The sequence below is a fragment of the Idiotropiscis lumnitzeri genome, chromosome 7 (genome assembly GCF_059441095.1).
Source record: "Idiotropiscis lumnitzeri isolate Australia: NSW breed Sydney's pygmy pipehorse chromosome 7, RoL_Ilum_1.0, whole genome shotgun sequence".
In the NCBI taxonomy this organism is placed as follows: Eukaryota; Metazoa; Chordata; class Actinopteri; order Syngnathiformes; family Syngnathidae; genus Idiotropiscis; species Idiotropiscis lumnitzeri.
In genome coordinates this window covers 21,226,893-21,239,382 of record NC_142397.1, presented here as the reverse complement: position 1 = coordinate 21,239,382, position 12,490 = coordinate 21,226,893, and the positions used below count along the sequence as shown (strand labels likewise).

At 42.8% G+C, this 12,490-nt stretch overlaps 11 non-coding genes across 11 annotated transcripts; all 11 read left to right on the top strand.

The window, feature by feature from the left end:
* The first annotated feature begins 490 nt into the window (after positions 1 to 490).
* On the top strand, positions 491 to 687 carry LOC148334145 (U2 spliceosomal RNA). The gene has a single exon (XR_015844546.1). It is a non-coding gene; the product is annotated as a U2 spliceosomal RNA (small nuclear RNA).
* Positions 688 to 1,345: 658 nt separating this feature from the next.
* Positions 1,346 to 1,509, top strand: LOC148334144 (U1 spliceosomal RNA). Its single transcript, XR_015844312.1, has one exon. It is a non-coding gene; the product is annotated as a U1 spliceosomal RNA (small nuclear RNA).
* A 688-nt stretch (positions 1,510 to 2,197) lies between these two features.
* On the top strand, positions 2,198 to 2,388 carry LOC148334143 (U2 spliceosomal RNA). The gene has a single exon (XR_015844471.1). It is a non-coding gene; the product is annotated as a U2 spliceosomal RNA (small nuclear RNA).
* A 658-nt stretch (positions 2,389 to 3,046) lies between these two features.
* Positions 3,047 to 3,210, top strand: LOC148334142 (U1 spliceosomal RNA). Its single transcript, XR_015844576.1, has one exon. It is a non-coding gene; the product is annotated as a U1 spliceosomal RNA (small nuclear RNA).
* A 688-nt stretch (positions 3,211 to 3,898) lies between these two features.
* LOC148334141 (U2 spliceosomal RNA) lies at positions 3,899 to 4,089 on the top strand. The gene has a single exon (XR_015844440.1). It is a non-coding gene; the product is annotated as a U2 spliceosomal RNA (small nuclear RNA).
* A 658-nt stretch (positions 4,090 to 4,747) lies between these two features.
* LOC148334140 (U1 spliceosomal RNA) lies at positions 4,748 to 4,911 on the top strand. Its single transcript, XR_015844575.1, has one exon. It is a non-coding gene; the product is annotated as a U1 spliceosomal RNA (small nuclear RNA).
* Positions 4,912 to 5,599: 688 nt separating this feature from the next.
* LOC148334139 (U2 spliceosomal RNA) lies at positions 5,600 to 5,790 on the top strand. Its single transcript, XR_015844438.1, has one exon. It is a non-coding gene; the product is annotated as a U2 spliceosomal RNA (small nuclear RNA).
* Positions 5,791 to 6,448: 658 nt separating this feature from the next.
* LOC148334138 (U1 spliceosomal RNA) lies at positions 6,449 to 6,612 on the top strand. The gene has a single exon (XR_015844574.1). It is a non-coding gene; the product is annotated as a U1 spliceosomal RNA (small nuclear RNA).
* A 688-nt stretch (positions 6,613 to 7,300) lies between these two features.
* LOC148334137 (U2 spliceosomal RNA) lies at positions 7,301 to 7,491 on the top strand. Its single transcript, XR_015844470.1, has one exon. It is a non-coding gene; the product is annotated as a U2 spliceosomal RNA (small nuclear RNA).
* Positions 7,492 to 8,149: 658 nt separating this feature from the next.
* On the top strand, positions 8,150 to 8,313 carry LOC148334136 (U1 spliceosomal RNA). Its single transcript, XR_015844573.1, has one exon. It is a non-coding gene; the product is annotated as a U1 spliceosomal RNA (small nuclear RNA).
* Positions 8,314 to 9,001: 688 nt separating this feature from the next.
* Positions 9,002 to 9,200, top strand: LOC148334135 (U2 spliceosomal RNA). The gene has a single exon (XR_015844549.1). It is a non-coding gene; the product is annotated as a U2 spliceosomal RNA (small nuclear RNA).
* The last annotated feature ends 3,290 nt before the right edge of the window (positions 9,201 to 12,490 follow it).

Below are 12,490 nucleotides of genomic sequence, written 5' to 3'. Positions count from 1 at the left end.
CATTTGGACCTCCAGAAACTTGCTGGTAAGGAGGCACAGACAGACCCCCCCCGTGGCTGTGCTCCGAATGGCAGCGGCTACTCTGAGCTGCCTGCGGCAAGCCAAGGACACAGTCACCAAGAAGAGTCGTCTGTGCCCGCCCGGAGGAGGGAACCGGAGCCCACAGGGAAGGTCCTGGCAGCGACGGCCTGGCTCCTCGGGAGAGAGTGGAGAGATGCAACACCTCTGAGGAACTCCTTGAAGCATCCTGGCAGGTTTTATCTGTCTGGACTCTGTTTGAGAGGGTGGGATGAAGTCCCACTTAGTAAGGCGATACTACGCTCCTGCACAACAGAGGTTGAAGTGCTTTTTTTTAACAATTGCTTTTTAAAAAATATTGTCTAGATGTATTTTAGATACATTTTACCTTACACCTCTATGTCAAACATGCTGCTTTTTTAACACGTTACCACAGAACTAAGATTGTGCTCCATGTTGGAGAGATGTGAACATCAATGTCTACAGTAACAATAAAAATTTTGCAAAAGAAAAAATCTGTTCTTATCAGTTTAATATATGATACGTTCCCTATTTTGGGGACCATATATTAAATTGATTTTTGGAACTGGGAGATGGAATAGGGGCTTGCTCCGTCCATTCCACGCATCGACCTGGTATTGCAGTACCGCCAGGAGCGGTGCACCCACCTCTGCTGGTCACAATGAATTTCTTGCTGGATGTTTCCATTCTATGTAGTTCTGTGGGAAAACGAAGAAACCCTTTAAGCAGCTGTCGTGTTTCTCAAAGGCTGTCTCTTGTTTTAGAGACTTTCACCGAATACCATGTCATGCTGCGGCTTAAAGGACATTCTTTCATTGAAGAAAGCGTCGTCTTGCTCCGTTATTGAGGGAACATGCGGTGGGTGGTCATATAAATAATGGTTTCAAATATAGATCATATAAATTTCCTATAAAGTTATAATATTGGCGCTTGGCTAATCAAAAACGTAAATAAGTAAAGTTTTGTAAAGGAGTTTGAATTGTTACACCGCTACATGTTCCTGACCACACAAAGAAACAGGAAATGAGTGCTCGAAAGGCGTGGGGCAGGGTCAATTCAATTCTCGCTTTGAATTCTTGTTAGAATTTAAGCAAGGCGTGATGGGAATGTTTTTGCTGATTCTTTTGACCTCATTCACAAATATTTACTTAATGCAAGTCTAAAAGAGACTACTTAAATTAATGTACGTGTCATGCATCATCCAGCGTGTATGTGTGTGCATGCGATCACACGTGCGTTGCAATCGGGCCCGTGACTGAAGATGGTGTGGGTGCTTAACCTTTTGGCCTGGCAATGTGTACATCTCATACTTACCTGGCAGGGGAGATACCATGATCACGAAGGTGGTTCACCCAGGGTGAGGCTCAGCCATTGCACTCCGGCTGTACTGACCCCTGCGAATTCCCCAAATGTGGGAATCTCGACTGCACAATTTCTGACAGTGGGGGACTGCGTTCGCGCTCTCCCCTGATTTCTGATGGTAATGACAATGACATAAAATCATTCATGTCACTTAGTGAGCACGGTATCATGCTTATTTGTCAACATGCGATAAATAGTTAGCTTCTTTCGCAGTTGACAAATTACTGTCATTCACCTCCACACAAGTGGTGGCGCTAGCAAGTGACAATGTCAATTGGGAAGCAGGAAGTGCGTGTAAACGAAAAGATCTCGGTTTTTTAGTCTGTTTAGGACTGTTTTACATGGTTACACGGCATGAAGTTAGCGCAGAATTCATATTGGTCCGATATGGATCACATGACAGGCGAGCGATTTCCTAACTTTCTTTTCACTTAGAGGAGGAAAAGCAACACAATTCTCCTCTTACGATCCGCAATACGTTTTATTAGATTCTTGAAATTCGCACGTCGGACTATTTAACCATTTCAGAGCATTGCGATGCCAGTAAATGGAATACTTCTATTGCTGTTTCCAATTGGTCCACTTTGGGTCACATGGACTACAGTACCCAGCAATTGCTCAGCTTTTGTTTCGTTCGCAGGCTGGCAAGCAACACAGTTGGTCTCGTTTTCAGCTAAAAATGTGTGAGTTTGATGTTTGGCATGTAAATGGTTTGTTGTGATCATTTTACATTGGTCACCGTCACTGTTGCTCGGAATGTCGAGAATCAAGTCGCCCCCTGTGTCAGTTTGCTGATATCGCTTCTCGGCCTTTTGGCTAAGATCAAGTGTAGTATCTGTTCTTATCAGTTTAATATCTGATACGTTCCCTATTTGGGGACCATATATTAAATTGATTTTTGGAACTGGGAGATGGAATAGGGGCTTGCTCCGTCCATTCCACGCATTGACCTGGTATTGCAGTACCGCCAGGAGCGGTGCACCCACCTCTGCTGGTCACAATGAATTTCTTGCTGGATGTTTCCATTCTATGTAGTTCTGTGGGAAAACGAAGAAACCCTTTAAGCAGCTGTCGTGTTTCTCAAAGGCTGTCTCTTGTTTTAGAGACTTTCACCGAATACCATGTCATGCTGCGGCTTAAAGGACATTCTTTCATTGAAGAAAGCGTCGTCTTGCTCCGTTATTGAGGGAACATGCGGTGGGTGTTCATATAAATAATGGTTTCAAATATAGATCATATAAATTTCCTATAAAGTTATAATATTGGCGCTTGGCTAATCAAAAACGTAAATAAGTAAAGTTTTGTAAAGGAGTTTGAATTGTTACACCGCTACATGTTCCTGACCACACAAAGAAACAGGAAATGAGTGCTAGAAAGGCGTGGGGCAGGGTCAATTCAATTCTCGCTTTGAATTCTTGTTAGAATTTAAGCAAGGCGTGATGGGAATGTTTTAGCTGATTCTTTTGACCTCATTCACAAATATTTACTTAATGCAAGTCTAAAAGCGACTACTTAAATTAATGTACGTGTCATGCATCATCCAGCGTGTATGTGTGTGCATGCGATCACACGTGCGTTGCAATCGGGCCCGTGACTGAAGATGGTGTGGGTGCTTAACCTTTTGGCCTGGCAATGTGTACATCTCATACTTACCTGGCAGGGGAGATACCATGATCACGAAGGTGGTTCACCCAGGGTGAGGCTCAGCCATTGCACTCCGGCTGTACTGACCCCTGCGAATTCCCCAAATGTGGGAATCTCGACTGCACAATTTCTGACAGTGGGGGACTGCGTTCGCGCTCTCCCCTGATTTCTGATGGTAATGACAATGAAATAAAATCATTCATGTCACTTAGTGAGCACGGTATCATGCTTATTTGTCAACATGCGATAAATAGTTAGCTTCTTTCGCAGTTGACAAATTACTGTCATCCACCTCCACACAAGTGGTGGCGCTAGCAAGTGACAATGTCAATTGGGAAGCAGGAAGTGCGTGTAAACGAAAAGATCTCGGTTTTTTAGTCTGTTTAGGACTGTTTTACATGGTTACACGGCATGAAGTTAGCGCAGAATTCATATTGGTCCGATATGGATCACGTGACAGGCGAGCGATTTCCTAACTTTCTTTTCACTTAGAGGAGGAAAAGCAACACAATTGTCCTCTTACGATCCGCAATACGTTTTATTAGATTCTTGAAATTCGCACGTCGGACTATTTAACCATTTAAGAGCATTGCGATGCCAGTGAATGGAATACTTCTATTGCTGTTTCCAATTGGTCCACTTTGGGTCACATGGACTACAGTACCCAGCAATTGCTAAGCTTTTGTTTCGTTCGCAGGCTGGCAAGCAACACAGTTGGTCTCGTTTTCAGCTAAAAATGTATGAGTTTGATGTTTGGCATGTAAATGGTTTGTTGTGATCATTTTACATTGGTCACCGTCACTGTTGCTCGGAATGTCGAGAATCAAGTCGCCCCCTGTGTCAGTTTGCTGATATCGCTTCTCGGCCTTTTGGCTAAGATCAAGTGTAGTATCTGTTCTTATCAGTTTAATATCTGATACGTTCCCTATTTGGGGACCATATATTAAATTGATTTTTGGAACTGGGAGATGGAATAGGGGCTTGCTCCGTCCATTCCACGCATCGACCTGGTATTGCAGTACCGCCAGGAGCGGTGCACCCACCTCTGCTGGTCACAATGAATTTGTTGCTGGATGTTTCCATTCTATGTAGTTCTGTGGGAGAACGAAGAAACCCTTTAAGCAGCTGTCGTGTTTCTCAAAGGCTGTCTCTTGTTTTTGAGACTTTCACCGAATACCATGTCATGCTGCGGCTTAAAGGACATTCTTTCATTGAAGAAAGCGTCGTCTTGCTCCGTTATTGAGGGAACATGCGGTGGGTGGTCATATAAATAATGGTTTCAAATATAGATCATATAAATTTCCTATAAAGTTATAATATTGGCGCTTGGCTAATCAAAAACGTAAATAAGTAAAGTTTTGTAAAGGAGTTTGAATTGTTACAACGCTACATGTTCCTGACCACACAAAGAAACAGGAAATGAGTGCTAGAAAGGCGTGGGGCAGGGTCAATTCAATTCTCGCTTTGAATTCTTGTTAGAATTTAAGCAAGGCGTGATGGGAATGTTTTTGCTGATTCTTTTGACCTCATTCACAAATATTTACTTAATGCAGGTCTAAAAGAGACTACTTAAATTAATGTACGTGTCATGCATCATCCAGCGTGTATGTGTGTGCATGCGATCACACGTGCGTTGCAATCGGGCCCGTGACTGAAGATGGTGTGGGTGCTTAACCTTTTGGCCTGGCAATGTGTACATCTCATACTTACCTGGCAGGGGAGATACCATGATCACGAAGGTGGTTCACCCAGGGTGAGGCTCAGCCATTGCACTCCGGCTGTACTGACCCCTGCGAATTCCCCAAATGTGGGAATCTCGACTGCACAATTTCTGACAGTGGGGGACTGCGTTCGCGCTCTCCCCTGATTTCTGATGGTAATGACAATGAAATAAAATCATTCATGTCACTTAGTGAGCACGGTATCATGCTTATTTGTCAACATGCGATAAATAGTTAGCTTCTTTCGCAGTTGACAAATTACTGTCATTCACCTCCACACAAGTGGTGGCGCTAGCAAGTGACAATGTCAATTGGGAAGCAGGAAGTGCGTGTAAACGAAAAGATCTCGGTTTTTTAGTCTGTTTAGGACTGTTTTACATGGTTACACGGCATGAAGTTAGCGCAGAATTCATATTGGTCCGATATGGATCACGTGACAGGCGAGCGATTTCCTAACTTTCTTTTCACTTAGAGGAGGAAAAGCAACACAATTGTCCTCTTACGATCCGCAATACGTTTTATTAGATTCTTGAAATTCGCACGTCGGACTATTTAACCATTTAAGAGCATTGCGATGCCAGTAAATGGAATACTTCTATTGCTGTTTCCAATTGGTCCACTTTGGGTCACATGGACTACAGTACCCAGCAATTGCTAAGCTTTTGTTTCGTTCGCAGGCTGGCAAGCAACACAGTTGGTCTCGTTTTCTGCTAAAAATGTGTGAGTTTGATGTTTGGCATGTAAATGGTTTGTTGTGATCATTTTACATTGGTCACCGTCACTGTTGCTCGGAATGTCGAGAATCAAGTCGCCCCCTGTGTCAGCTTGCTGATATCGCTTCTCGGCCTTTTGGCTAAGATCAAGTGTAGTATCTGTTCTTATCAGTTTAATATCTGATACGTTCCCTATTTGGGGACCATATATTAAATTGATTTTTGGAACTGGGAGATGGAATAGGGGCTTGCTCCGTCCATTCCACGCATCGACCTGGTATTGCAGTACCGCCAGGAGCGGTGCACCCACCTCTGCTGGTCACAATGAATTTGTTGCTGGATGTTTCCATTCTATGTAGTTCTGTGGGAGAACGAAGAAACCCTTTAAGCAGCTGTCGTGTTTCTCAAAGGCTGTCTCTTGTTTTAGAGACTTTCACCGAATACCATGTCATGCTGCGGCTTAAAGGACATTCTTTCATTGAAGAAAGCGTCGTCTTGCTCCGTTATTGAGGGAACATGCGGTGGGTGGTCATATAAATAATGGTTTCAAATATAGATCATATAAATTTCCTATAAAGTTATAATATTGGCGCTTGGCTAATCAAAAACGTAAATAAGTAAAGTTTTGTAAAGGAGTTTGAATTGTTACACCGCTACATGTTCCTGACCACACAAAGAAACAGGAAATGAGTGCTAGAAAGGCGTGGGGCAGGGTCAATTCAATTCTCGCTTTGAATTCTTGTTAGAATTTAAGCAAGGCGTGATGGGAATGATTTAGCTGATTCTTTTGACCTCATTCACAAATATTTACTTAATGCAAGTCTAAAAGCGACTACTTAAATTAATGTACGTGTCATGCATCATCCAGCGTGTATGTGTGTGCATGCGATCACACGTGCGTTGCAATCGGGCCCGTGACTGAAGATGGTGTGGGTGCTTAACCTTTTGGCCTGGCAATGTGTACATCTCATACTTACCTGGCAGGGGAGATACCATGATCACGAAGGTGGTTCACCCAGGGTGAGGCTCAGCCATTGCACTCCGGCTGTACTGACCCCTGCGAATTCCCCAAATGTGGGAATCTCGACTGCACAATTTCTGACAGTGGGGGACTGCGTTCGCGCTCTCCCCTGATTTCTGATGGTAATGACAATGAAATAAAATCATTCATGACACTTAGTGAGCACGGTATCATGCTTATTTGTCAACATGCGATAAATAGTTAGCTTCTTTCGCAGTTGACAAATTACTGTCATTCACCTCCACACAAGTGGTGGCGCTAGCAAGTGACAATGTCAATTGGGAAGCAGGAAGTGCGTGTAAACGAAAAGATCTCGGTTTTTTAGTCTGTTTAGGACTGTTTTACATGGTTACACGGCATGAAGTTAGCGCAGAATTCATATTGGTCCGATATGGATCACGTGACAGGCGAGCGATTTCCTAACTTTCTTTTCACTTAGAGGAGGAAAAGCAACACAATTGTCCTCTTACGATCCGCAATACGTTTTATTAGATTCTTGAAATTCGCACGTCGGACTATTTAACCATTTAAGAGCATTGCGATGCCAGTGAATGGAATACTTCTATTGCTGTTTCCAATTGGTCCACTTTGGGTCACATGGACTACAGTACCCAGCAATTGCTAAGCTTTTGTTTCGTTCGCAGGCTGGCAAGCAACACAGTTGGTCTCGTTTTCAGCTAAAAATGTGTGAGTTTGATGTTTGGCATGTAAATGGTTTGTTGTGATCATTTTACATTTGTCACCGTCACTGTTGCTCGGAATGTCGAGAATCAAGTCGCCCCCTGTGTCAGTTTGCTGATATCGCTTCTCGGCCTTTTGGCTAAGATCAAGTGTAGTATCTGTTCTTATCAGTTTAATATCTGATACGTTCCCTATTTGGGGACCATATATTAAATTGATTTTTGGAACTGGGAGATGGAATAGGGGCTTGCTCCGTCCATTCCACGCATTGACCTGGTATTGCAGTACCGCCAGGAGCGGTGCACCCACCTCTGCTGGTCACAATGAATTTGTTGCTGGATGTTTCCATTCTATCTAGTTCTGTGGGAGAACGAAGAAACCCTTTAAGCAGCTGTCGTGTTTCTCAAAGGCTGTCTCTTGTTTTTGAGACTTTCACCGAATACCATGTCATGCTGCGGCTTAAAGGACATTCTTTCATTGAAGAAAGCGTCGTCTTGCTCCGTTATTGAGGGAACATGCGGTGGGTGGTCATATAAATAATGGTTTCAAATATAGATCATATAAATTTCCTATAAAGTTATAATATTGGCGCTTGGCTAATCAAAAACGTAAATAAGTAAAGTTTTGTAAAGGAGTTTGAATTGTTACACCGCTACATGTTCCTGACCACACAAAGAAACAGGAAATGAGTGCTAGAAAGGCGTGGGGCAGGGTCAATTCAATTCTCGCTTTGAATTCTTGTTAGAATTTAAGCAAGGCGTGATGGGAATGTTTTTGCTGATTCTTTTGACCTCATTCACAAATATTTACTTAATGCAAGTCTAAAAGAGACTACTTAAATTAATGTACGTGTCATGCATCATCCAGCGTGTATGTGTGTGCATGCGATCACACGTGCGTTGCAATCGGGCCCGTGACTGAAGATGGTGTGGGTGCTTAACCTTTTGGCCTGGCAATGTGTACATCTCATACTTACCTGGCAGGGGAGATACCATGATCACGAAGGTGGTTCACCCAGGGTGAGGCTCAGCCATTGCACTCCGGCTGTACTGACCCCTGCGAATTCCCCAAATGTGGGAATCTCGACTGCACAATTTCTGACAGTGGGGGACTGCGTTCGCGCTCTCCCCTGATTTCTGATGGTAATGACAATGAAATAAAATCATTCATGTCACTTAGTGAGCACGGTATCATGCTTATTTGTCAACATGCGATAAATAGTTAGCTTCTTTCGCAGTTGACAAATTACTGTCATTCACCTCCACACAAGTGGTGGCGCTAGCAAGTGACAATGTCAATTGGGAAGCAGGAAGTGCGTGTAAACGAAAAGATCTCGGTTTTTTAGTCTGTTTAGGACTGTTTTACATGGTTACACGGCATAAAGTTAGCGCAGAATTCATATTGGTCCGATATGGATCACGTGACAGGCGAGCGATTTCCTAACTTTCTTTTCACTTAGAGGAGGAAAAGCAACACAATTGTCCTCTTACGATCCGCAATACGTTTTATTAGATTCTTGAAATTCGCACGTCGGACTATTTAACCATTTAAGAGCATTGCGATGCCAGTAAATGGAATACTTCTATTGCTGTTTCCAATTGGTCCACTTTGGGTCACATGGACTACAGTACCCAGCAATTGCTCAGCTTTTGTTTCGTTCGCAGGCTGGCAAGCAACACAGTTGGTCTCGTTTTCAGCTAAAAATGTGTGAGTTTGATGTTTGGCATGTAAATGGTTTGTTGTGATCATTTTACATTGGTCACCGTCACTGTTGCTCGGAATGTCGAGAATCAAGTCGCCCCCTGTGTCAGTTTGCTGATATCGCTTCTCGGCCTTTTGGCTAAGATCAAGTGTAGTATCTGTTCTTATCTTTTGGCTAAGACTGCGATCACCTCCTTTGGGTGTGTTGGTTCTATACCTGCTGTGGTATAGGACTTATTCATTGGGGGATATATCAGCTGTTGCTTATTGTTGATAATAACCTTTGTATTTTCAGTTATCCGACTAAGGTAAGTAAATATAAACTAGTATTTGTTATTATTTATTGTCTACGTCCTGTGGTTCTCCGGCTATGTCGGCCACCCATGCCGGCATGCGGAGGCACCACAGTGTACGTTTTACTTTCAAGGAAGTTAATGGAGAGGTCCTGGTAATGTCCAGACTGGATTTTTCCAGGAAACTTATCCAACAGACCTTGGAATTTAATGCTAATGACCTGAACTGTATCATAACGTTGCCTTTTAGCAAAGGTTTTGATGTTAGTTTCAGCTCTGCTCTAAATCTTCGCGAATTTTGGCTTCGTTATGAAGAGGTAAAAGCCCAGTTTTCTGCGTTCAATGTGGAAAAACTGACTGATAATGCTGCTAAAACAGTTATTGTCAGAATGTTTAATGAGACAGTGAATGCAGATGACATTTGTTTTTGGCTGGGTAGATATTGCACGGTGAAAGGCCAGGCTATGAAAGTGAGAGATGAGGATGGCATCTGGAACTGTGCCTGGCGGGTACCCATTCAACAATGGCAGGACCCCCAGGGCTTCCAGGGCCTGAAACATCTCCCATCAATGATAGTCCTGGGTGAAAACCGGGGCTACATACACTACCAGGGTCAACCCAAGCTCTGCCGCAAGTGTGGTGAGCATGGACACCTGGCAGAAGCATGTCAGCAGATAATTTGTGGAAAATGCAGAGTAATTGGGCATACTTTTGAAGAATGCACCAATGGCAGAAAGTGCAATCTCTGTGGGGAATCAAACCACCTCTACAGAAATTGTCCGAAATCATTTGCCAACAAATTGAAGGCTGGGAAAGAAATGGTACTGCTAAATGAAATTGAAATGGACAAACAACCAAAAGACACACCGGAAAATTCAAATCTCCCTCCAAAACCTGTCATTGGTGGAGAGGGAACAGGTGAGGAGGTGGAAGGGGAGGGGCATATGTTGACTACACCAATGGGGAGTTCAGAAGAAAGTTGCATGTTGCCACAAATGCCCACAACCGAATCGAGCAAAACCAACATGGAAGACCAGACTAGTAGTGAACGCAGCGAAATTCCTTGTACACAAAAAATTAAACGACTAGCATCTGAGCGGTCTTCTGAGTCTCCATTGACCTTAGAGAAGAGGGGAAAGCCCGGGAGCTCAGAGAGCGACGTGGAAGAGCACAGGGTTTTTCCTTGCAACTCACCAAACGAGCTGTCTTTTTTGAACATAGTACTACAATCAACGCCTAAAAACCATAACACAATGAATTTAAGATTGCGAGAAAGACCATCACCAAGACTCCCGAATCCTACACCTATTGCTCAGGTGAAGGAAGAACTCCGGTCTCAAGAAATTACCTAATTGATTAGTTTTAAAGAGCTTCCTCCTTTTGATACCCTGTTTTGTAGGCCTCCATTTTTAATCATATCTTTAACTCTCACCTTCTCGACTATAAACGTTAGAAGTGTGAAATCAAAGACTCGTGCTCAGAGCGTATTGTCCTTTTTAAAAACTCTTAAGTCTGATGTGTTTTTAATGCAAGAATGTGGTATTCCCTTTTTAAAAAATTATAAGCAGTGGGAGGAAATGTGGCCACACCCATCTTTATGGAGTGGGTCGAACGAAAACCGCAACGATGGAGTGGCCATTTTAATAAACAACACTCGAATTGCAATTAAAGGTAGCACGGTTTTAATAGATGGACGAGCACTTTTAGCACACCTAACCTTCATGGGAAAGGGTTTTAACCTTTTAAATATTTACGGTCCAAATGAAAAACACGACAGGTATGAACTTTTAGAGAACTTGCAGTGTCACATGCTAGGTCGTGCACCCTTTATTATGGGAGGAGATTTTAACTGTGTTTTAAGCAGAAATGATAAAAAAGGAGCTGGGGAGGATTTTAAAGTTGATAAAACATCTGTTTTACTGAAGGACATGTGCCGGGTTTTTAAATTAGATGATTGTTTTAAAACCATACATCCAAGAGAGGAGGGTTTTACATGGTTTAGCGGAGATAGCAGCAAAGCCTCTCGCATTGACTATTTATTTACACGGGGTTGGCCACCAACTGATGCGAGATTAACCCCTGTCTTCTTCTCAGACCACCTCTCACTTTCTTGCAACCTGTCAATCCCATCTGGTTTGACAGTCGGCAGAGGCCTCTGGAGGCTCAACTGTTCCCTTCTTGAAGACGAAGTCCTGGTGAACAAATACAGGGAGCAGTACAAAAATTGGCAAACGCTCCAAGACCTGTTTGAATCACGAGCACAATGGTGGGAAATGATAAAGTTAAGAACCAAGACCTTTTTTAGAGAAGCAGGAAGAGAGAAGAAAAAGAAGGAAATGAAACATATGTTAGGACTACAAAAAAGACTACAAAGGTATTTTAACCTCTCACAAAAGGGTATCAATTTTAATGAGGAAATTAAACAGATTAAAAATAAATTGAGGCTTTTAGCAGACATCAAAAGTAAAGGTGTAATACTAAGGAGTAAAGAAAAGGAGATAGAGGAAGGAGAAAAATGTACAAGGTACTTTTTTAAAAGAATTATGAACAAGAGTGGGGGTATTTTTAAGTTGCGAAAAGTAAATGGTGCTATAACAGAAATAAGCAGTGAAATAAAAGAGACAGTGGAAAGCTACTACCAGAAACTGTATGACAGGAAAGAGATTCAACCTGAGACAACGTCGGAAGTATTGAATTTTATTGAGAAAACAGTGACTGATAAAGTGCTTTTAACGCGAGATTTTACTCAAGAGGAATTAAACAAATGCATAAAACAATTTAAGAAAGCAAAAGCTCCGGGTGAGGACGGACTCTGCCTGGAATTTTATTTGACTTTTTGGGACATTATAGCACCGGATTTAATCACTGTTTTTAATGAATTTGACAAAACAAGCCGACTACCAGACAGTTTTAGAGTAGGGATAGTGACACTACTGCACAAGAAGGGAGACAAGGCGGACCTGGACAACTGGCGACCTATCACGCTTTTAAATGTTGATTGCAAACTTTTTAGTAAACTTTTAGCTACACGCATGTCTGTTTTTATGGGCGAATTGATCAACCCGGATCAAACCTGTGCCATCGCGGGGAGGAAGATCACGGACAGCCTCATGCTGATCCGTGACACCATCTGTTATGCGAGAGACAGAAATATGCGGCTAGTAGTCCTAAATTTAGATTTTGAGAAAGCGTTTGACCGAATCTCGCACCGGTACCTCTTTAGAGTACTGCAAAAATGGGGTTTTCCCGAAAGGTATATAGCGTGGGTGGGATTGCTGTACCGGGATATTAGCAGTAGATTTGTGGTTAATGGGG